Source organism: Felis catus, chromosome F2, assembly GCF_018350175.1.
Source record: "Felis catus isolate Fca126 chromosome F2, F.catus_Fca126_mat1.0, whole genome shotgun sequence".
NCBI classification, from domain to species: domain Eukaryota; kingdom Metazoa; phylum Chordata; class Mammalia; order Carnivora; family Felidae; genus Felis; species Felis catus.
This window is the reverse complement of record NC_058385.1, coordinates 65304340-65329844: the sequence shown is the minus strand read 5'-3', so window position 1 is coordinate 65329844 and position 25505 is coordinate 65304340. Positions and strand designations below refer to the sequence as shown.

Genomic DNA, 25505 nt, shown 5'->3' with positions numbered 1-25505 from the left:
AAGAACAGAATGGTGTTGCCAGAGACTAGGGAGAGCAGGAAATGAGGAGTTGCTAAACCTTTGTAATTTTGATGTATCCTTCTCCGTATTTTAATCCTTGGCGTCTATATGGATGCGATTTTGCCCTCATTTTTTAGCTACAGGCAGAGTAACTCTCCGGGTGAGGCTTTCTGAGAACCACCTCTGAGCTGGGTGATCTATACTGATGGGGTCTACCAGCCTGGGCCTCACCAACAGGAAGAGAATGGAAGTTGTACATAAGGATTTAAAAATCTTATTTGTACATCATCCTTCCTATATTTCCTGATTCCCTTCCTTCTCAACCACACTCTACGTTCCCATAAAAAGGAAGTCAACATTGTTATATGTGTGTTTCTCCAGTTTTAGAAACTTACAGACTTCATAGTGCGGTTTCTTACTTCTTGTTTTAAGATGGTGAAGGTAAGCTGTATGACTTGTGCAGATAAGACAGCTAGAGATACAACCAAGGCTTGGCCATAAATTTCCTGCTTCCGCTTTCCTCTTTTAAGCCATTTCATATTCTCTTTTAGTCCATTGTTCAAACTGATATAACCGGAAAACATTTTAAATCTTCCATGAAGAGATCCACATAGTTATGGGAGATTAGAGTATCTAAATTTTCAGCTTTTTAATTGCATATAGAAAATTTGCCTCAAGGAAGTTGTATGTATATGTGAAAGTACTTGTCACCTGGGAATGTTCTATGAAAACGTAGGGGCTGGTTTCCAGCTCCAGATTCTATTTCAGTTGTCACTTCTGTGAAGCTAACATGGGAAACGCTCAGACATAAACAGCCTGGCCCAGCTGAGGAATTGAGTTTGTAATCCCCCTTTCCTCAAGTATCTGTTGGGGGAATCAGCCTGTCCCAGGCCTATGAAAATTAGTTCAAGGGCACCTGGGTGGCTCAGTCAGTTAAGCTTCTGACTTCGGCTCAGGTCATGATCTCATGGTTTGTGAGTTCGAGCCCCATGTCAGGCTCTGGGCTGACAGCTCACAGCCTGGAGCCTGCTTCGGATTCTGTGTCTCCCTCTCTCTTTGCCCCTCCCCTGCTTGTCCTCTCTCTCTCTCTCTCTCAAAAATAAAATTTTTTTTAAGTTAAAAAAATTAATTCAAAATATTTCTCTGGATACAGTGACAGTATAAGTACAAGACCTAAGAGAAGCTCTCTCTTCTCTGAGGTTAGACAATCTGGGGATGTAAGACTTGAAGCTTCTGTAATTTTCCTACCATGAAGGATATTGGCTGAAATTGAAGCCACATACAAAAGAGGGTAGAGCCAAGAGAGTCACTGACAACTGGAGTTGGTACAAATAAACTGTGCCACCTTGTGTCCTTACTTTTCAGATATATGTTCCAATAAAATTCTTTATAATTTTAAGCCAGTTGATTTCAGATTTCTGTTTTTTAACATGTTTAGCTGTTCTAACCTATAACATCTTTAGATGTTCTAATTTATAAAAAATGGAAAGTAATTTGCTTTATTGATATTGGTGGTTTTCTATTCAATTACCAGGGCAAGAGAATATGGATGGAATGTTCATCTCTTCACCAGAGGGTGACATGGAATGCCAGTGAGTCAGGTATGTACCAAGTGGAGCCCCTACAAGATTTAAATCAGATATATTAAGTTTTTCCAGAGCTCTCTCTCTCCAAAGAGATGGAGATACCACTTTCTGCTGTCTGAAATAAGCACAATAGAAAGGCTCTGCTCAGTGAAAAAATCATAAGACCAGTAGACCTCTACTGCTGTTCCCCTCTACCTCTATTCCCCTTATATCAAGGGACATTGGAGTGGGAGTCAGCATTTGTGAGATATCACTAATGGGAAACTGAGTTGGGTTTGGTGGAATAGAATTATGCGATTTTTGAAACATCACTTATAGATATATTTCTTGCTGGCTGTCCCGTATGGGATTGGCTCATTATAACACAGATGTGCAGGGCCAGAAGTTGGACCACTAATGTTTATCTGTTAGATAATGTTAATATGGATAATGGTTATGTGTTAATATAGACATATATTAATATGCCCCATGGCCCCAGGCACCAGAAGTGGGTTAGGAATGGGAGGAGAAATGGAAATGTCCTGATCCAGAAGCTATTCTGTGGAAAATTCTTCAAATTATCAAGCATTGATATCAAGTGTATTCTGTAGAAAATTCTTCAAATTATCAAGTGTATAAATTTGTGTGGAGAAGATTTAGTTAATTCTTAACTAATCAAGTTAAAGCTCTCCACTCTACTTCTTCTCTTTTAGTGTTCATAATAAATTTTTTTATATGTGCAGCACAATTTATAACTTAAAGTGAAACTAAAATACATTTTGTGAGAGCTTATATGACCCATGCATTCTAAATATACATTTAAAAAACTCAATCTCTTATGCCAAAAGCAAGGCTAAATTATCTCTCTCATTTTCTTTATAGAATTTTTTTTCAAAGTTGTTGAGTTATGTCAAATTAACTACAACCATGTAGCCATAACAATTTAGAGGAAATGATTATAGAAGGAATTGATCAATTGGTTAATAGAAATATTGTTACTTTTCTGGATTTTGAGATGTTTTGGGAAGTGGTCAGCTTTTTAAAATTTTTAAGTTACTCTATTTTTTCCTAGTATAAATAAGTATTTGCATTTATATCTAATTTTCTAATTGTAATTGTATTTTTTTTCCTTAAGAGTGTCCCTCAAAGTCAATATGTATCAAATTTCACACAATTTTTTTGCCCCTAATTCACTAAGAATTATGGAGGAAATGATGAGTTACTCCATTATCTGAAGGGGGATACCTCATATAAAGGATTTTGTTGAAGAATGAGTCAAGAAAATGGGATTAAACAGAGGAAAGTAACATTGGTCCATAGTTCAAAGGAAATGCCTTTGCTGAATGCCCTATCTTAAATTGCACCCACCCCACCCCACCTAATGACTTCCTCTCCCATTGCTCTATCTGAATGAAACATACATTACTTTTCACTTCTGTATCTTCACTAAAATAACTTCATGAAGGCAAGAATTTGTTCCACGTTGTTCATTGCTATTACCTCCTCAGACTAGAATAGTGCCTGTCATATAGCATATAGTAAATGTTCTATAAATATTTGTTGAGTGAATGGATGAATGCCCTAACATTCCCTGTATCAATGTGAGCTTCTTTCATTCTATTAATTCAGCAAAAGAGAATAGCTGGTAAGATATGGGAGGGGCGCCTGGGTGGCGCAGTCGGTTAAGCGTCCGACTTCAGCCAGGTCACGATCTCGCGGTCCGGGAGTTCGAGCCCCGCGTCGGGCTCTGGGCTGATGGCTCGGAGCCTGGAGCCTGTTTCCGATTCTGTGTCTCCCTCTCTCTCTGCCCCTCCCCCGTTCATGCTCTGTCTCTCTCTGTCCCAAAAATAAATAAAACGTTGAAAAAAAAAAAGATATGGGAACCCTTCCAAATCTCTAGCTAAGTTTTGTTTCTGTGGACTCATCTTTCAGAATTCTGTGGCAAAGGAGTTTTATTTCTGGCCATCAGACACACACATACACACACACAACACACAGAGAAGACTGAGGGAATTTGGTGAAATAAAAACCCAGATTTATATCCATTTTCAGAAAGGCAGGAAAAGAATGAGTAAAATCAGACCAAAATGATACATCTGGCTACCATATTAAAAAGGCAACCACTTGATGACTCTTAATTTAATTGAAAGTTGTGCAGGAATTTTCTCACAAAGCCCATGAATCCTAGAAGTAATATAATAATCTTTCCAAAAACTTAGAAGTCACCCTGGTACTTCTCATTATAAATTACTTCTTTTAATCACGTAATTTTTTTTTTTTTGGTGGAAGTTAGATTTTGTAATCATAAATGGGAAGATCCAAAAGGTTCTTCTCAGTTACAGGCAACCCTCCAAACAGTCATAGGAACTGGACAAAGATCTCCAACACCAGCTTGGCAATTCCATGGAACCTTATCTATCCTAACTTTCTCCATCACAGAGTTTTGAATCTGAAAGGGGCCTCGGGAATCCCTACAAGACAAACAGATACCTCTGAACTAGTCACTCCCCGTTTTCCCCTTGCTAGTAGGAAACTCTGGGTGGGGAATGAAAATGTACCCACATCTGTATTTGCTTTTACATTCCCTTTTTCAGCTAGAGGCGATCACGTGACGTGTGTTTGGTTAGATACAAGTGAGACAAAGTCCCTGATAAGGTTTTCTTTTTTAAAGTTATGTATTCCTAATGTAAGGAGCCTCCACAGAAGGCAACACCATTTGTCATTCCTGTTGCCACCTTGAGGGCACACACAACGTTTGGAACTAATGCTGCCATTATGACCATGACGTGAAAGCAAACAGCTAGGAGTAGTGGAGCACAAATCTTAGTCTAGGAGAGGGTCATGGAACCACTAGCCCTGTGTTGGACTGCTAATCTCCAGACTACTTATTATGTAAGAAAAATAAACGCATATTTGCTTAGTTTTCTATTACTTCGGTTTCTCTTATTTGCAGTCAAAATATTCCTGTTGTAGTTCTTAATTCTAATGTGTTTAATGCGTAAGAGAAGAAAACTGAGGCTCTGTGAAAACAAACAGTTTGGCCAGAGCCATAGATATTTGGTTGGGGGAAGCACATTATAAGAGCCCCTGCCTCTTCTGGGACCCTCACAAGGAACACCCTATGGCCAGTGAATAAGAGTATGGTTTTGCTTCACCTGCCTGTTCAAGGCAAGGAAACAATGAAGATAACAAAATGTTCATAGTGGAAAATGTCCGAACTGTTGACAATTGTAAGGATGAAAGCTAGGCTGCAAAAGGATATATTTGTTGTATACAAAGTAATCTTTTTGATGTTTTTTACATAACATGTTGAAGCCAAATTACTATCATCTGCAATAAAATGTTTGTTCATTATTGGGTCAGAACATCCAAATGACAAGTCACAAATTCCACCATTCAGCAAGTTACTCTAGCCTTACCTCTAATTATCCGGCTATCTGGATGCTTGGGCATCATGTAGATTCAATTAAGTTCTGCGTTGAGTTAAGGAGGCATTTGTCTCCTGAATTTGAGCAATGTGCTTTTAGTAATTTAGATTTTCAATCTTTACTGTCTCTCATGTTTTGTGTGTGTGTGTGTGTGTGTGTGTGTGTGTGGTCTTAATAAAGGTTCCTAGAAGAGTCTAGATTGACTTTATGTCATCTATGCTTTGTTTCAGTCTTCATTTATTAATTTATGCTAAATTGAGTCAAAGTTTTCAATTGCTCATATACCTCCTTACAAAGGAAGTGTTTCTCTCACTTAGTAGTGCTAAATCCCAGCTCCAGGCATAGCTTTCCCTTTGTCACATTTCCATGTGTATTACTCACAAACAAATAAATCCTCTCTGTAAAGCATTTGGCATCTTTATCTTCCTTCATGAAAACGCAATTCTGAGATTTCCAATTACACATATGGACCAGATGTGAAACATGACTTAAACGAACAGGGAATTCAGTATGGTTTTGCAATCACGAGACATATATTGTATCCCTCTTATGCTAATGTTTCCTTTATAATTCCCTGTTGTAGAACATCTGCTGCAAGGGCCTGAGTGGCCCCTCTTGGCATGTTCTTTCTCTTTTTGTGCCTTTTCCGCCTTCCCCAATCTAAAAATGGAGGCAGAGTGGAAATAGGACTTTTGCCTCATACCTAGTATATTAACATGAATATGTGGCACATAGGTCACCTCTCCTTTCTTTTTTCTCTGTGCCCATAGTCGACAGAGAGGGTCAGTCATGGCAGTCTTTGTGACTCAGATTTGGCGTGGAATTCTTCTCAACACATTGTAATTCAGTCAGCTCAAATAGGTGCCCAGTCTCCTTGCAGTCCCTCTACCCGTCTGAGTTTAAATTCAATGTACATTTTCCACGTTTATGTTTCCACCAGCAGGTGTTCCTTTGGAATAAAAATATTAAGTAATATTTTATCAGTGATAGTGATGAAAAGAAAGAAAGTTCTGTGGTGTGTCTGTGTCTGTGTGTGTGTGCATGTGTGTGTATATGATTTCAAACTGGAAGAGAGAATGACTCCAAGGAGAGAAACCAATTCCAAAATGTATCACAAATTCACTTCGGTTTCTTTAAATCAAAATGTCATTGCCTCTTCTCCTACCAAAACTACTATGACAATCTCAAATGTGTCTTGTATTCACTATACCTCTGTCCATTCATTGTTTCACACTGTACTGTAAGCAGCTTCCAATCATGCAAACCATTGGTACCGCCCCCACTCTTAATATCCTTCAATGAATCTCATCACACATATAACTAACTTAAAATTAACAGCATCTACAAAATCAGGTATGATTTGGCCCCTGCCTTTTTTAAATCCTCACCATCAAATGCTTTTTACCTTCTTCACTTAATTTCACCCACGAGGATCTTCTGTGTCTCAAACTGCTACACTCATTTCTGCCCAGTGTCTTCTCTTCCATCCATGCATTCATTTAATTTACATTTATTAAGTGCTTCAAAATCAAACAGCCCCTGTCCTATTTATCTGGTTGTTCCCTACTCAGATTGCAGGGTGAAAACCACTTCCACAAGAAGACCTTGCCTGACTGTGACGGGAACTTCTTCTATATGTTCAGTAAAATCTATTCACTCTTCTTTCTGGCCACAGTTCTACAATTCTCATTCTGTTCTTAGATCTCTGGATGGCATGGGACTAGTATCACCTATTGAATGGAAATGGAAATGTCATATGTCATTTCCAGACTGAAGTGTTTAAGAAGTAAGAATGGGGTAAAAGACCCCGAATTTTCTAGCATTTAGGTGCTGCCCATATCCCTTGACTCCTGTCCTCATATCACTCTGACCTCTGCTTCTGATGGCAAATCTTCTCTGACCCTGATTCTGATGCCTCCTCCTATAAGGACCCCTTGATTTCATTGGGCTCATCTGGATAATCCAGGACAATCTCTCCATCTCAAGTCCTTAATGTAATCACACTTTCAAAGTCCCTTTTGCTATGTCACATAACATATTGGTAGGTTTTGGAACATAGGCATCTTTGGGGAGGAGGGAACATTTTTCTGTCTACCTCACCAAGTGACCAGATACAGGTCTATAAAGGATTTAGAACAAAAGTTCTCATTAACATTCAAACTGGAAACAAAGAAAAGCTTAGACATGTGGCTTTTCTACCGAAGTATGTTATTCCAAGGAACTTCAAAATAGCCATCATTAAATTTGAAAAAGAATCATAAGGAGAAGGAAGAAAAGACAGCAGATTCGAGAACAAATAAAATAATAAATCTAAAATAACAATAACATGAGTGTGGTTATTAGCACATGAATTTGTCTGTAAACAAATGGAAACTTATTATAAACTTTCAAATTGTACTGCCACCGAAAAAGAGCTTAGGATAAAGATAAAAATGTTTTAAAGCCTTAAATCAACTTTCAGACTCCACACTTGTTCCGATTAGAAATGAACTTTGGAAGTGGTATACCCCTCAATTAGGACGTGGTCCCCACACCTTCTTCAGATGTCATCATGGGGGATAATGGGCTGGTAAGAATCTCCCAGAGGGCATAACCAAGGGCCAGGGAGAACACTGAACATCAGAGCTACTCCCAAAGAATGGAATGAGGATTACATCAAGACTTGAGTTTGCCAAATCCTGCTGTAGTAATAGATCCAATTTCTCTTTCGATCAAATTTTGGTTTTGAGTCCAAAAACAGGCTCCGTTCCAAAAACTGGGCAAAAGGCCTGGGTTTTTATTAGGGCCATTGCCCTTATTCTGATCATCCCTCTCTGTTTTCTTATGGCTGTACATATTAAGTAGTAATCTTGTTGACCACCAATCTATGGTGGAGATGCCAAATTCGATAAATTATTTTTATAGCTCTTCATGGTCAGACATCCCTGCTATCCATGTGATATTATCTACGTGGCTTCTGACAGATAAGCAAAACCATCTGGCCTCTGTCGTTTTGGGGTCTATCAACTGCCCTGCATTACAGAACCCAGTTCTAAAACAGCATCACCTATTATCAATCCAGGGCTACCATTGAACTTCTAAATTATTTTGGTGCCCCACTCAGCAGTTTCTTATTTTTTATTATTTTGTAAATGGTGTATGTATCCTCTTTGTCTTCCCATGGGACGTAGTCCTCTGGTGAGTTCTCCAGCCTTACATGGACTGTCTGCTTTGGCATGTCCACATCTTTGAGAATATCGATACCATCTTCCATCATCTGCGACAGCAATTCTGAATATCGTTCTCTCCATTCTTCTGGGAGTCATCAGGAGTCATCTCCTGATATTTTTGCCAAGATGTTAAATTCTGCGTATCAGGAGAGTGTTCTCAAATTGATAAAATCTCTCTTATTCGATCTTACATTCCAGCCCCTGATTAAACATCCTCAGAATCTACTCCTGTTGTCCTCTCCCAACTCCTGCTGGTGCATACTGGCTACATTCTGCAACTCTTTTGGTATATAGTCCCCTTCCTCCCTTAACAGGACCAGCACACCCCCTACTGCCTCATATTGTGACTTAATTCTGTCCCTGGCCAGGTGTTGAGAATGTATACTTGTTTTCAAATATACGCATTTGGAAAGACTTTCCTTATTTAGAAAGTGTCCTAAAGATTATTATATTGTGGGATAAGACAGTCCCTACATAGCAGTTACAGAGATGTGAACAGTAGTGTGTTATGCGAGTGTGTGTGTGTGTGTGTGTGTGTGTGTGTGTGTGTGTGTTGGGGGAATGGGTGTGAGAGAGAAAGAAAAAGAGAGAGAGAGAGAGAATGTCTGTAAATGAGCATTTCATGTTTAAGGCAACTAATGTCCTTTGAACTACTGGAGAAAGAAGTCAATGGATTCTGATTCTGATTGTTATTGTTATTATTATTATTATTATTATTATTATTGAAACTTAAAGGACAAAGGCTGAGGATTGATATCTAAAAATTATGATATATTTAAATCTGAATAATTTAAAAAACAAGATTAGTGCAATATATTCACACTGTAGTTTGTGAGCCTTTCTGCTGCCACAGGCTCTGGTACCTAAACAGATACTCTGTTATAAACAGTTTTTTAGAAATTTAATTTTTCATGATGTTCTTTACAATCACTAGAAAAATACCACTTATATTCCTTATGTGAACACTTACAGTGAAACCTAAAGCCACTCAAGAATAATTTTGGATAAATATGATCAGAGATAAAAGTTTTCAGGTCTGATTCCAAGAGGCAAGTAGACCACACAATAAGCCACAACACAATAAGCAATTGACATGCTGATGCTCTCAAAGGACAAGTTACCTAAACTTCAGTGTGATGGGAAATTGGGAAGCTCTCTTCAGAAACTAAATTTCCGTAGGTTTGTAAACCTTACTATATATTTTTTTCTAAATGAAAGCACATATTCATTATTTTTCTTCATATTCCTTCCTTACCCTTCAACACACAAGCCCCATTGTGAGTTTGCCTATTATTTCTTGATTCCAAAACTCTTTATAGAGTCTGAGCAATTACAGAATCCTGCATCAAATCGTCATATGTTGTGAATGAGAATTTCAATGAACATGTACTTGGGAAATGAAAGACAGATGGTCTTTCAGTCTGTATCTCCTTTATCTCTTTTGTCAACCCAGAATTGACTTCACATGTCTTCTCCATTTTATTTGTATCAGTATGCTTACATGGATTTCATAAATCTTTTTTTTTTTAGTTCACTTGAGTGTTTTCACCAATTCTAGTTCTCTGAATGTCTTCTCCATTGAAATCCTCCTTTATTACTTTCCCTTCTTACTACTGTAATGCATTTCTCAACGGGGTCATTTCACATTTATTCTCCAGACTTTTCTAAATAAAAGGTCATAGTACCTAGGTCTTTCTTTATAATAAAGCAATCTAACAAACTATCCCGTTTTGCAGTCTTCACCGCCATCTGGCATCTGGCACACAGAAGACATTGAATAGTTAAGGGAGAACAAAACCAGTACAATCCTTCCATCCATTTTTACTTTCCTAAACCTGGAGAATCCAGAAGCATCCCTGGGGTTGAAGGAGGACAGGAAGAGCAAGCAAGTGGATGGGTGGGAGATGAAGCACACACCATATTCCCTTTTCCCACTGTTCAACTGTGGAAGTTGAAGGTCAGTCTGACCTGGGAGATGGAGAAATTTTGAAACTCAGAGTTTCATTGGAAACTGAAGATGAGATTGACTAGCTGTGACTACCTGAGGCAGGTGACTATCAGAGGCAGGGAGCAGAAAACTCACACAACAAGTCTGAGGGCAGTAATTGTAAAAATTTGTTCCTATCTGTACTCAACTGACTCCAACATTTTATTTTATTTTATTTTATTTTATTTTATTTTATTTGCTCCAACATTTTAAAGTAAGTATATTTTTCATGAATAAATACATGAAGATAGGCAAAGTATTTTATGAAATTAAAAGTAAAGCAGGAAAAAATGCAAAAGTCCCAAATGTGCTACTTACTAGGGGTATAATATCAGACAAATACAAATAGTCTCTGAATATCAAGAGCTTCATTAAAAAAATAAGAATAAAATGATTTCAGTGCATTGTTGTGAGGTTCCAGTGAAGAAGAATGCATCAAAACAACAACCACAATACCTGGAACATAGGAAGCCCTCAATTCATTCTAGTTTACTTCCCTCAGAATTTTCCATCTTTGTATATTTTCTGAGGAGTCACTGTATATCTAGGAACTCTACTTGACAAGCATGAGATGAAGTTCTTTCTCTGTATCTTAGAAGCCATTAAGGGTCACAAAGGTAATACAAATAAAAAGAAAAAAAGCACAAGAACATCATCAAATTATGGTTTAAACTATAGTATAGTTGGTTTGGAAATTAGGGGAGAAAATGAAGCAAAACGTGAAATAACACAACACATTTCCTAGAAAACAAACCAAAGTTCAAGTCAACAAGAGGACTTGTTTTTCTTCCTTCTGGCTCTTTCCAACTTGAAACACAGCCAGAGCCTTTTCTGAAGATCAGGAAGCTTAAAGACTATAGGAGCCAGCGGTACATGTCATTGTCCTGATTTGTTATTCAAGACACAGATCTGTATTGCCCAAATTCTTACAGAACACTACTCCCTGGTACCCTATTTCAACATTTGCAACAGATTATTTGGAAAGCATTGTTGGGGGCAAAGCCACATCTAACAACTCCCATTCCTAGAGCATCAGATTTTAATTTTAATAAAAACAAGATTCTAAGCCTTTGGACATCAATTTATGACAATGGGAGCTGTAAATAAAGTATAAGACCTAGTTACACTGAGTTTATTAATATAAAACCACCATGAAATCAATGGCTTGCTTGAAGAACTTAGATTCAGTTTACTTTGGATTAAGAAAATGTTTCATCTCATTGTGTGTAAGAGCTATAAATATGCACATATAAAGAAAGAACATTAATAATATGGGAGTATTTGCAAACTCTTTGACTACTCTAGCCCTCAAAAGAGAGCTCTCTTATTGCTAACCCACAAACCCTCTCGTTAACCCAGAAGATTCGATCTTGGTTAGTCAAGCTGTTACTCTTTTATGATGCGTGCAGTCAGAGTAAAAGCAAACAGGGCTGAAAAATGAGCAAAACAGTGGATGGAAGGTTATGTCAATCTATATGATATGTAGGGGGAAGGGGAGAACAGCCAGAGTTGGAGATAGAATAAAAGTTGCTTTTACTAGAAAAGAAATATTGACTGTAGTTGTTGTGAGGAGGGTCATAAGTGAGAGTCTCTTAAGTGTTGTGGGTGACAACGTGGATGGAAAACAAAATAAGATGTGAGAAACATTGCTGAGGTTGTGGATTAGATATGTTTTAATTTCTCACAAGGAGCACAAGTAGTGCTTGGAATTTCTTTTGCCCTTTTTTGGTTTTAGCTTATAAATTGTGCTTTTTTTTATTTGAGAGAGAGAGAGAGAGAGAGAGAGAGAGAGAGAGAGAGAAGTGCGTGTAAGCAGGGTAGAGGGGCGGAGGGAGAAGAGAGAGAGCATCTTAAGCAGGTTCCATGCTCAGAGCAGAGCCTGACATGGGGCTCGATCCTACGACCCTGGGGTCATGAGCTGAGCTGAAATCAAGAATCAGATGTTCAACCAACTGAGCCACCCAGGCACCCCATGTAAATTGTGCTTCTTGAAAGCAAAATCATATATAGACAGGACCATTTGTATCTCTGGGTTGTGAGGGATACACTCATAGCCAAACAGCCAGAAAACAATTTTAATATTCCTTCCCCATACACAGAATGCTATTTGTATGCTGACGCATGTAGTCTATAAAGGTCAAAGGTCCACAAAAGTCAAAGCTCACTTGTAAGAATCTTTGTGCACTAGATGAGCGTAGGATTCAGGTATGTAAATGAGGAAAATAGAACCATGTGCAGCAGAATGAGGGGAAAAAGAACAGGCAGAGCAAAAGAGGTCAGTATCCAATGAATACAATATGGAATTACTTGGCAGTTTAAACTGTTCACAAGAACTTTGGACCAGGAGAAACAGCAATTTTCAGAGACACAAGGCTTTTTGTAAAATGTACATCAATCCAAACTGAGAAAACTCTGGGGAATCATAAGAGTTCTTTTCTCCTGGGTGACTAAGATCTGTTACATGTCCCACTTCTCTGTAAGCCTTAACTAGGAGCTAAACTCCATCCAGACATCTCATGTTATCAGTACTTGCCCCATAGTGCATGTATAATCAGTATTTGGTGAGTAAATAACCTCCTCTCACAAAAACCACTGCCTCCCTCCACCATAATACTATGAGAAATTAAAATGAACCCTTTAAGTGTCTGGCTCCTTAACTAACTTTAAGCTCCATGAGCTCAAGGACAGTATCACATTCATGTTTGGAGTCCCAGTTGGCAGAGTGAGCGCTCAGGCAATGGATTTTGAACTGAACTGAACAAGAAATATACAAAAAATAAGCTCTTGCTTGGGTGGAAATAGAGTGGGTAGAGGTACATATAGACCATCTTCACAGAGCCAGGCAGGAAAGGATTTGCAGGTAGATTGAGGTGAACTCAGTCTTGATGTAAGACCTCACAGTCTAGCAAGTTCTGCTGTTATGAGCAGTGTAGAAATTATGTGGTAACAGTATATGAAATATTATGGTTCCATTCTCTGTGTCATATACTTTTCATAGGTTTTGTCAGAAGACAGTATCGAGTTGCAAAGAAGAAGATTATCTGCAGAGTATCTTGTACCTTGAAGTTACTTAGAGGTGAGTCTAAATTCTGTATGGTGACACATGAACCATAAGCAAGAGATCATATTCAGAATAGTTCCTTTGGGAGACTGAAGGTTTATTCTAATAATACTGTGATTGCTCAACATCTTTTAGGAACTTCCTTTAAAAACTTTGAAAAATAATTCTCTTTGTAGGTGAATATTATTTTGAAAACAGGCAAAAGTTATCCACACTTTTGTGTCGTGAATGAATATGTGTTATTAACAAAGTGATGCAGTGTTTTGAAAAGAAAATAAGGCATACTAATGAAATTACTGGTATTTTGGAGTTGCTTAAAATCTGACTGAAATCAGTGCCATTAGAAGCCACAAAAATATCTTTATCACAACAATACTGTGAAAATATGTAAAATGCTTTCTAGAAGGACTAATTTGGGAAACAACACTCATGTAAATGCATAAGTCTGGCCTGCTTGTTCAAGAAAAGTCTTGGAACTTTAAAATATGAATCCCATAGGGGCGCCTGGGTGGCTCAGTCGGTTGAACATCCAACTTTGGTTCAGGTCATGATCTCAAGGTTCGTTAGTTCGAACCCCGCATCAGGCTCTGATGCTTGCTGCTGTCCGCGCAGAGCCTCTTCAGACCCCCTGTCTCCCTCTCTCTGCCCTTCCCCAACTTTAACTGTCTCTCAAAAATAAATAAAATATTTAAAAACAAAATAAAATAAAATATGAATACCATATATTTTTCATTTTCCTCTGTGTGCTTTTATAAGGAATGCCAAAGAACAATAAGAGAGAGAAGAAAATAGGAGAAAGCGGTGGAAATTGAGAAATCCTTTGCCAATACCGAGGCACTGACAAGGAGGTTTATGTCAAAATATTTATGGAACAACACATGAAATGGTCTCTTAAAAAATGATCTCTAAGTAAAAGGATGTGGGCAGACTTACCAACTTCCTGTGTGAACTTCTATCCTATTGGAGTTTGGGAACCCTACGTATAGTAGTCCATCTATTAAATAATTAGATATTTATTAAGACAGCTTAAACCAGAAAGAGAAAGAAATACAGCTCTATCCCTCCCCTGTACACCCATTGGCTAAGTTGTTTGGGCAGTCAGTGCCATGAAATCATTTGCTTGTGAGAAACCACACTGTTTTTTTCTTTCTCAAGTTTAGGTATGAATAAACCACTCTGAAAAAGCTATCTTATACCATTAAACAGTCACTGTCTAGTTACAGGTTAGATCTCTGCCCTCTACTGGAAAATACTATACATGCACCAGAATGTTTCTTATTTCTAAGTTTATGGAAACCATAAATCAATATGTTGATCACAAATCACTGTGTTTCCTTATTTAAATATATCCATATCCTTAATATTTATGAAATTCTCTTCTATTCTCAAGTTTTATTATTTTAGCATATCATTAAAAATATGTATTTAACTACTTCTCTACCACAAGACCTCTTTTTCTGTGCTGGCAGTACAAAGAAATGGAGTGGCGTGGTCCCTGTCCTTTAGACCTGGGTAAACATACATGTGCACACGTGTGTAGATACCATGTGCATAATACAGTAGCCACTAGGCACATGTGAAAACTTAGCATTTGAAATGTGATGGGTCCATATTGTAATGTGCCAAAAGTACGATGTACACACCAGATTTCTAGAATAAAAAATACATTGAATGTTAATTGCTTATTTCGATTACTTTTTGAAATAATATTCTGGGTGTATTGTGTTTCAATATATTGCTAAATTAATTTACCTCTTTATTTTACTTTTTTAAATGCGGCTACTAAAAAATTAATATATATGACTCGAATTTTTGGCTCACATTACATTTCAGTTGGCTAGCACTGTCCTAGAAGCTCTAATTTAAGACATTGAAACAAACACATAACTTACTATATAAACATCAATATGGTATATGTAATAAAAGATTATATTTATATCTGTTAAGCATGTTGAACTTATACATCTCCTAAGAGGGAACTGTTACACTATTATTATCATCATTCATCTGTTATTTTTTTAGATAAGCAAACTAAGGCCAGAGAAGTTAAATATCTTGACCAAAGGGGAAAATCCATGATTTGAACCCATGTAGGTGGAATTTGGAAGCTGTGCTTTTCATCACCACACCACACGCCGCTGTAAAGAACATGGATGAGGGTACTTCATTGAAGCATGGCTTCAGAAATGGCTTTCCAGTGTAGCTGAAATATGAGTTGAATTTTTTTTGTTTATTTTATTTTGAGAGAGACAGAGAGAGAGCATGAGCAGGAGAGAGGCAGAGAGAGAGAGAGAGAAAGGGAGAGAGAGAGAGAGAAAGGGAGAGAGAGAGAGAGAGAGAGAGAGAGAATCCCAAGCAAGCTCTCTACTGCCAGTGCAGAGCCTGACATAGGGCTCAAACTCATGAACTATGAGATCATGACCTGAGCCAAAATCAAGATACGGACACTTAACCAACTGAGCCACCCAGGTCCCCCTGAATTTTTAACAATGAATAGAAGATGGTCAGGTAAACCTCTTTCTTATGTGAAAATAAATCCATAGAAATGAGAATGTTATTTGAGTACACGTACATGAAAGCTGTCCTAAGGATAAAGGAATGGCAAAATCCTTTATCTCTAAAACCTTTGGGCACCCACAGAGGCAATAGGAGATGTAAAAAGGAGCAAGAGAAGGGAAGAGGAGGAGGAGGAGGAGGAGGAGGAGGAGGAGGAGGAGGAGGAGGAGGGAGAGAAGGAGAAGCAAAGGAAGAGGAAAAGGTGAAGTATGTGGAAGAGGAGGAGAAAGGAAGAGAAGGAGGGAGAAGGAGGTGATGTCATTGTTGCTCACAGAGAATTTACATTTGGCTGGAAGTGGAAAATTCTAAGCTTTTGCAACTCCATCACTTTATAAATGTAAAACTCAGTAAGTCTATGATTTCTGTGAGTCCCAAAATTGACCTCTTGTTCCAAGTCTAAGGATATTAATTGGCAATCAGTGTGTTTCTAACCCACGGGAGAATCGTCTATGGAAAATAAACTCAATGGTGAATCCCTAGAAAGTTTGCATGTAGACAAACTGAGCCAAAATCAGGACAGTGAGATGCCTGCTTAGTTCAGTATGCGGCACCTTCATGTTTCGGGGATTTTTGGAGATTTCCTGATAATAATAAAGACAAAAGAACATCATTTTGAATGGTTTAAAAAAGGAAGCAGTTTCTTGCCTTCTAAATCTCATCTTCCAAGATAAATGCTTGTGTTCAGGTAAGGGGTTCGGGGCAATAAGGAGAGACGAGGGGACCCTCTATTAGTTTCTACATGTGTGAGGAAATGTAGATCCTGGCTCTGCTCACTGCCACGGAGATCTGCTGTTTACAACAAGAGAGACGCAGTCTCCGATCATTACCACAAAAGGGGAAGTTGGGACAAATTGCCAGGAAAGAGTCTAAAGACCCAAATGAAGAGGTGGTGTGGGAAAAAAGAAACAGAGGGTTGCGTTTGGATGATGAAATAAGAGCAGGGATGAAGCTGCCATGTGGGTGAGAACGAACTTCTAACCCCATCGGCCAAGTCTTCCTGGAAGGGATGAGCCTGAGTTAAGATTTAAAGAATGAGTAGAACTCAGCCTGGAGAAAAACTGATTTCAAGGGAATAGCAAGTGGTGGAAACGGATGAACAATGACTCGTGTGGAATCAGAGTGTGGGGCTGAGCAGTTGAGCGTGTCTCAAGCATTGAGAGGAAGGAGTGGGAGACAGATAGGAATGAGGTAGGCAAGCTCACTTCCTGGAAGGCCTTTCAGTCCCTTTTAAGCATCTTGGATTTTACCCTTTAGGCAATGGAAATCACCTAATTGTGTTGGGGAGAGAGTGATGTAGTCGGACTTATATAAAGAGAAAATTTCTGTTTACCTCCTTTTCTTTGTTCTTGCAACTGTTCCTCCATTCCAAACTAGCCCCTCTCCCTGTTACTATTTTCCTTTCATCTAGCCAAGCAACCTTCAGTTTGTAAAAAATACCTATGATTCTATTATTTACTTATCCCAATACAATGGGGTATTTTGGAATTTGCTATTTCCCCAAATTAAAACCTACCAACTAATGCTATTTTAGTCGTTGTTCAGTGTAACCTTTTGGAAGCTCTGGTGAAAGTCTTTAAATACTTTTGAACATATTGAGTGAATACTTTCTGAATTTCTTGGGTAAAGGCTAATAAGTGCTAGGTAAGATAGAGGCCAATACTTTCTTCCATAGCATCTTAGGACATGGGTTCTCTTCTGCTTCATGAAAGAAGAGACCAGGAAATTGTCTTAAGAGCAGGCAATATGCCTTTCATCTTTCTCCTCCATGTTAATCATAGGCCATTAAATGCAACGTGTATTTTAAAAATAGGAGAATGAATCAGGATCCAATGTCAAATCCTGCCACTTGCTATCTGTATGCTCATGGATAAGATTCTTGATCTTCCAAAATCACCTCCCAGACTGTAATATTAGAGTAATAATACTAGGTGGCATCTACTGAATCCTTGCTATGTGCCAGCCACTGGCCTACCTTCAGTGCTTTATACTTATGATAGTACTTACTTAATCCTCACAGGCAGTCAATGCTGTATCCTCATTCTTATTTTACAAATGGAAACGATGTGGCATATAGAGAAGGACATTCCTCAAAATCCATGTCAAGAAAGTTGCAAAGTGAGGATTTGAAGCCACCAATTCTGATCCAGAACTCATATGTTGAAACTACTATATCCCTAAAAACCAAATTGGTTAGGGTTCCACTGATGAACAGGTATGATCTTTGTACATGGAGAGCTGTTGGTTGAATTTAAGTAGTACCATTGTTCGGTTTTATTTTGGGATAAAGCTTGTCAGAGTGTGTAAGGTCTAGCACATAGACATTCCCAGGGAAATGAGTTCTTGTTCATTCCTCCATAAAAAGTAGTGCTGTTCCTCTCTCCATATCCCCACCACGGGAAGGACTTCTAAATAGATCTATTTTCCTCTTCCCATAACCCCCAATGATAAAGAATTAAAGTAAAATGCAAAACTTGTACCAGATGTTCTGTAGTTGTTTTGGCTTGAATGTCCCTTGGTTTCCTGCACATCGCTTATACTTTGATACTGTGTCTTCACGTGTTCACATGCACCCCATCTGAAGTTTCTTGACGAGAAAGGGGATGGGCCCGGCATCAAAGCTAACCTCCTGGTCATTTCCCAACTGTTTAATTTCTCTTCCCAAGATTCACAAGAATTTCTTGTGTCAGTGCTCACGTGGTCAAAGACAGATGGAAGAAAAGATGGATGGATTACAACCACACCTACCCAAAGTCCTGAATTAAGCACCGTACCTGAGACTTCCAAATTCTGGCCAGAAGTTTAAAACCAAAAGTGTTTCAAGCATCCGTGGTGCTGCCTATATAAACCTAAAATAAACTGTTGATTCAAATAGAAATTGCCAAATGCCTCCCTTGTCTGACACAGTGTAGACTCAATCCAGTGTGGATTCATTACATTTTGGATGATCCACCTATCAGAGAACCTGAAGCAGAGAAATAACTTGTGCAGAAAGAGACCACAGGCATTTAAGATTCAGGCTAAATAGCAAAGGAAAATGGTTATAAAATAATATAAGCCAAAGAAAATGTATTATTCATCTTTGTACTAATGTGCTAAGAACAGCAAAAGAACCTTCGGTTCCGATACGTGTTATCTCTAACGGTTTTCTAAATCGCATTTCATCCCCTCTCCCATCAGTGATGAGTCCCTAGCGTTGCTTCATTTACCTTATAGAAATGTTTGCTACCAAAACTATTTATTTTTATATTGGCTAAGTCTTTTTCTGGGATATATTCTAAACAAATGGTGGCTACTGAGTCTGTCTTCTTCATGTCCTTCCTAGAACGGTATCTACCACATACAGTTTGCTTTTAAAAAATAATATGCTAAAAAAATTTAAAAAGATAAAAAATAATATGCTAAATATCTAGTGAGAATGGTATTATGAATCTTATAGTCCTCTACAATCTGGTTCTGGTCACATCTCTGTAAAGCCTTCTATAAATGCACCACGTTCTAGAAACAATAGTGACCCATAAAGTTGCCAGGCTGTTGTCTAACATATCCTTAGCTGTCGTTAAGTGGATGCCATGGTCATGAACAAGTGCCTACAATTACTCTACAGAAAACCATAAACCGACAGCATGTGCATTGCTATCCTAACTGTACATGAGGAATTGTGGAGCCTAGACATATTAATAAGAATTTTTAGAAATTATACTGTACATGTAAATAATCATATCCACATACCTATTTATACTTATATAGTATATTGGGGCGCCTGGGTGGCGCAGTCGGTTAAGCGTCCGGCTTCAGCCAGGTCACGATCTTGCGGTCCGTGAGTTCGAGCCCGCGTCAGGCTCTGGGCTGATGGCTCAGAGCCTGGAACCTGTTTCTGATTCTATGTCTCCCTCTCTCTGCCCCTCCCCCGTTCATGCTCTGTGTCTCTCTCTGTCCCAAAAATAAATAAACGTTGAAAAAAAATTAAAAAAAAAATATACTTATATAGTATAACTGCTAGCTCATATATATATATATATATATATATATATATATATATATATATATATATATACACTCAAATATTGCTCTGCTTTCCAAAGCTCATTTATTTAATCTTTGCACCAAACTTGCGGCTTAAGTGCATTTTTAAATTTGAGACAAAGGAAGTGAAAAGATGTTAAATAAATTGTCTCAATTCACAGGGTTACTCAATGGCAAAACTGGGGTCTGAACTCTGCCTAAGCCCAGGCTCTCATCCGCTACACCCACAGTGTTGTTCTAAGGTTTCTCTAAGCAACTGGCCCCCAGTCGCACAGCTGTCACAACAGCTAGACTCTGAACCATGCTTGCCTGGCTTTTTGCTCAACACGAGGCTGCCTTTCCCAATATTCCTATTCTTTGAACTTCAATGTCACTGAAAATATTAGAGCCGATAAAAGCGTTAAGAGTTGACCTAACCTCATTTCCTCATTCAGATCACAGATGAAATGCCCACAGAGGGGGAGGGGCTTGGTGAAAGTCACACAGTAGCTCAGGGAAGGAACTGAGTTACTTCTTCTTCACATTCATCACATACTATCCACCTTGGGATTTCTTTATAACCTGCTTTATAAGTGCTTTTTGTTTCTAAGACTTGCATCCACTAAAAAATAGCAAGTGAGATAGCAGCTCTAAGGGGAAAAAATGTATAATGGCTTCATGAGATGAAAAGAAGTAAATTAATACAAATTACAGTTCTACATCTTTTTCTTAATTTGTGGTCACATTTATTTATTTATTTTGAGAGGGAGAGAGCACGAGCAGGGGAGCGGCAGAGAGGAAGAGAATCCCAAGCAGGCTCTCGCTGTCAGCACAGAGCCCAGCATGAATTGCGAGATCATGACCTGAGCGGAAATCAAGAGTCAAACACTGAACCAACTGAGCCACCCAGGTGCCCTCAGTTTTACATCTTTCAAAAAACCCATGCTAGATATCCAGGCAAATCTCCAGCATATTCACACAAACTGGTGAGACAGCATCCATTTATTTACTGGTCTATGCCAGGAGACATTTGTTCTTACAAAGTCATCTATTCATTCAACAATTTTGTGCTAAGTTCCTATTAGGTACCGAGAATCAGGCTAAACTTTAAATTCATTTAGACCAGAAGAACTGTAGGTATCTCCAACTGCAATATCTTCATATCCATGAGCTCATAGAAGGAACCAAATGTTTGTTGAATACATGGGTGAGTGAGTGAGTGAGTGAGTGAGTGAGTGAGTGAGTGAGTGAGTAAGTGAGTGAGTGAGTGAATATGAGAAGGTTCTGTGAATATATCCATCAGGGTGCAAAAACACCAGGCTATATCATCAGTGACAACGTCTCTTTGCATCTTTCCTAGAAGAGACTTTTGAGAGGGTGGCTGGGGTGTGTTTAAATATATAAAATATTGGGGCACTTGGATGATGCAGTCAGTTGATTATCCAACTCAGGCTCAGGTCGTGATCTCATGGTTCATGGGTTCAAGCCCCACATCAAGCTCTGAACTGGCAGTGAGGAGACTTGTTCGGATTCTCTCTCTCTCTCTCTCTCTCTCTCCCTCTCTGCTCCTCCCCAACTAGTGCACACATGTGTGCATGCACTCTCTCTCTTGCTGTCTCAAAATAAATAAATAAACTTAATAAATATGTAATACAATATTTTTAAATGTTCTGGAAATCTTAACAACTAACAATATGCTTATTGAGCTCTGCTCTTTCTTGCATTATTACTGTTTCACCCGTTATAATGAAGCATTTTGGCTGTGTGGCAAGAAATAAGAATTGATGAGAAGCATGAAAAAGCTGCAGAGACTCCCAAGTCCAAGAAGGCAGAAAGAGAGGCATATTCTTAGCTTTTGTCCACAATAGTTTTCCCTTACAGTTAGCAAAATAAAGAATTGTGGTAGCACTGGTTTTTAAGAAAAATCAAAAAGCAACTCCAAAAAGGTATTCATAACATTTGTCATCTAACCAGACCTAAGCTTGGCTGGAGCAGTTCTTCACCCACATGAAAAGCAATTCTCCCATGGAGCTTTTTATTAGTGATTACCACTCCCCTTATATGTGTGTGCTCTTGGCTGTTTTTTTTCCCTGCATCCAATATGATCAATAAAAATTCAAATGTTATCATGTGCTATCCAATGTACTAACCAACACACTTGCCGTGCGACATATCTTTCTACTCTTTAAAAATAATCATAGGAGCTGAATATTCTTATACCCATTTTCCAGACAAGGAAGTTGCTGCTCAAACAGTTTAAGTAACTTTTCCCAGGCCACAAAAAGCAAGTAAATGATATGACCAGGATTTTAAATCCACATGTCTTATTCCAACATCACAGTGCCTCCTATTGTGCTAGATTGCTCCTGTATCTTCCAACACTTCTGCACACATATTGATACCCTGACAACCACAAGCAGAAAAAATTACTGGTAAGCTGTTCCTCATACAAACATACCTGATAAGTTGGGTCATTGTCAGCTCCTGCGTTGAGAGTTGTGTGATTTTTGGCTATTGCACGGCTCAGTGGCTCAGTGTTTCTTCTTGCCCTGCACCAGCAGTTTAACGATCTCCATATGTTCAGGAGCTCACAGGAAGGGAATTGAGAACAGCTTGATTAGCATAGTACGGGTGTTGGGTAAACTGCTGTCTTAGTTGAAGATATTTTTCTTCATGTTACTCAGCGTGAAGTTTCTCCACAATTCATCAGTTAACACCATGGCTCCTTAGTGACCAAGCACTAAATCTTGGGTTTCAACCCCTTTGGGAATGTTTCACTTACTGATAGATAATCAAGAAGCATTTATTGAGCACCTGCTGTGGGAAAGCCCCAATAGGGAGTTACAAAGAATTATGAGACTATGCCACTTTTCCTCAAAAAATCCAATAGCTACTTAAGGAAAAATGGAAAACTATCAATACAATAGTGGAGAATTAAATTTAGAAGTCAGGGTGAGAAGATACTAGGATGTTATTTAAAATTGACAGTAAAATGAAAATCAAAGTCACTAGGTGCAGAAGAATTTCAGATGTGTTCTCATCACTGGGCTCAGACAGCCAGTGAGCGATTCTTGGAGGAGGGAAGACTTCATACAAACTGAGTTGAGATTGTACTGGGTGTACTAGATGAAGAGATAAGGGCAGGAAAGAGAATCATGTGAGGTCTGTTTCTATAGAACCGACGTGATTGTACAATTTTCCCACTTTTTTGAAACAATGGACAAATGAAATATACTGTTTTAATTGGCTTATAAAGTTAATCTTGGGTTGCCTGGGTGGATCAGTCAGTTAAGCCTCTGAACTCTTGATATCGTCTCAGGTCATGATCTCAACATTCACAAGTTCAGCCACACTGACAGTGTGGAACCTGCTTGGGATTCTCTCTCTTTCCCTCTCTCTCTGCTTCTCCCCCACTCACTTTCTCTCTTTCTCAGAATAAACAAACTTTAAAAAAAAACCCATAATCTTTATTTCACATAAACTTTAAAAATACCTTGCTGACAGTCATTCAGTCAGAGGTTAAAGATACAAAAGACAACTATTTCTGCCTTTAAGAAGCATATACTCTAGTAGAGGAGGAAGAAAAAAATACATGATTTTAGTAGAATGTAAGTAGTGTTAAAATACAGATGTATAACTCTGTCTATTAGATTAAAGAAATAAATGCCAGAAAGTATTTGAGAGAATTTCAAAGAGGAAATCTGAAACTACAGGTTCTAGGGAAAGAAGTAGCAGTTTTGTTTTTTGAATAAGAGTATGAAGCATATTGTACTATAAAATCATGAAAGTCATTGGTGACATAGAAGGGAGATTGATCTTTATTTGTGAGGCTGTAAAAAACCTTTGGTTATTTGGGGTCTTTGGCTCTTTGGGGAATAAATCCCACTTGATCGTGGTGAATGATTTTTTTGAATGTATTCTTGGACTCAGTTTGCTAATATTTTGTTGAGGATTATTGCGTATGTGGTCATCAAAGATATTGGCCTGTAGTTCTCTTTTTGGTAGAGTGTTTATCTGATTTTGATATTAGGTTAATATTGGTCTCATGGAATGAATTTGGAAGCTTTCCTTCCTCTTATATTTTTGAAATAGTTGATAAGAATTTAAATCTGCTTTAAATATTAGTAGAATTCACCTGTGAAGCTGTCTGGTCCTGGACTTTTGTTTGTTGGGAAGTTTTTTGATTATGGATTCAATTTCATTGCTGGTAATTAGTCTGTTCAAATTTTCTATTTCTTCCTGATTCCATCTTGGGAAGTTACATGTTTTTAGGAATTTATCCATTTCTTCTAAGTTGTCCATTTTATTGGCATAAAATTGTTCATAATATTCTCTTGTAACCCTTTATACTTCTGTGGTGTTGGGTGGTACTGGTTGTTATTGCATTTCATTTATGATTTTGTTTATTTGAGTCCTTTTTGTTTGTTTGTTTTTGATAACTATGGTAAAAGTTTATCAATTTTGTTGATCTTTTCAAAGAACCAGCTCATAATTTCATTGATCTGTTCTATTGTTTTTTTAGTTTCTTTTTCATTTATTTCTGCTCTAATTTTTATTATTTCCTTTCTTGTACTGTTTTGGGTTTTGTTTGTCCTTCTTTTTCTAGCTCCTTTAGGTATAAGGTTAGGTGGTTATAGCTGAGATTTTGTTAGTTCCTTGAGGTAGTCCTATATTGCTATAAACTTCCCTCTTAGAACAGCTTTTGCTGCACCCAAAGATTTTGGACAATTGTGTTTTTGTTTTTATTTGTCTCTATGTCTCTTTTGATATCCTCTTTGATTCTTGGTTCACCCATTCATTGTTTAGTAGCATGTTATTTAACCTCCATGTATTTGTGTTCTTTCCAGATTTTTTTCTTGTAGTTGATTTCTAGTTTCATGGTGTTGTGATCTGAAAAGATGTATAGTATGACTACAGTCTTTTTTAATTTGTTGAAACTTGTTTTATGGCCTAACATGTGAACAATTCTAGAGAACATTCCATGTGCTCTTGAAACGATGGTGTGTACCACTGTTTTGAGATGAGATGTTCTGAATATATCTGTTAGATCCATCTGGCCCAATGTATCATTCAAAGCTACTGTTTCCTTGTTAATTTTGTTTGGATGATCTGTCCATTGATATAAGTAGGTTGTTAAAGTCCCCTACTATTTATTACAATCAGCTACTTCCCTGATGTTTGTTAATAGCTGCTTTATGTATTTGGGTGCTTTCATATTGAGAGCATAAATATTTACAATTGTTGTATCTTCTTGTTAGATTGTTCCCCTTATGATTATATAGTGTCCTTCATCATCTCTTGTTACAGTCTTTGTTTTAACGTCTATTTTGTCTGATGTTAAGTATTGCCACCCTAACTTTCTTTTCACTTCCATTTGCATGATAAATGTTTTTTTATCCCTTCATTTTCAATCTGCATGTGTCTTTAGGTTTGAAATGAGTGTCTCATAGGCAGCATATATATGGGTCTTGCTTTTTTATCCATTCAGTCACTCTATGTCTTTTGATTGGAATGTTTAGTCCATTCACATTCAAAGTAACTATTAATAAGTATGTATTTATTGCCATTTGTTACTTTTTTATGGTTATTTTAGTATTTCGTCTCTCTTCCTTTCTTGTCTTGATCTCTTCTCCCACAGTTTACTGCCTTTCTTCAGTGATATACTTGGATTCCTTTCTGTTTATTTTTTGCATATCT

At 37.9% G+C, this 25505-nt stretch overlaps 1 long non-coding RNA gene across 1 annotated transcript in view; it reads left to right on the top strand.

Annotated features, from left to right (window-relative positions):
- Positions 1 to 13814, top strand: part of LOC109496188 — a 150145-nt gene extending 136331 nt beyond the window's left edge. The window contains exons 6-7 of the long non-coding RNA XR_002739596.2: positions 1535 to 1601; positions 13188 to 13814. This is a non-coding gene — a long non-coding RNA (uncharacterized LOC109496188). The remainder of the gene's footprint in view (positions 1 to 1534; positions 1602 to 13187) is intronic.
- The last annotated feature ends 11691 nt before the right edge of the window (positions 13815 to 25505 follow it).